A 254-nucleotide genomic window follows, 5' to 3' on the forward strand; every position below is an offset into this window, starting at 1 on the left:
TCCAAATCTGCGCCCAAATCATCGCCACCGGCGAAATCCCCCCCGCCCTCCAAGCGCGTAACGTGTCGTCCTCTATTCGCCGAATCAAGCTCTTATCATCTCTGTTCGAAGAGATTCGCGACTCTGCTAGTCCCCTGCCGCCCTCGTCGGTCCTCTGTCTCACCGAGCTTTTCTCGGTCGTTCGACAGACGAAGGCTGTCATCGACGAGTTCGTCGGTCGCAGCGTGCTATGGAATTTGGTGAAGACCGAGACG

This window comes from Asparagus officinalis, chromosome 2 (assembly GCF_001876935.1).
Source record: "Asparagus officinalis chromosome 2, Aspof.V1, whole genome shotgun sequence".
Lineage (NCBI taxonomy): Eukaryota > Viridiplantae > Streptophyta > Magnoliopsida > Asparagales > Asparagaceae > Asparagus > Asparagus officinalis.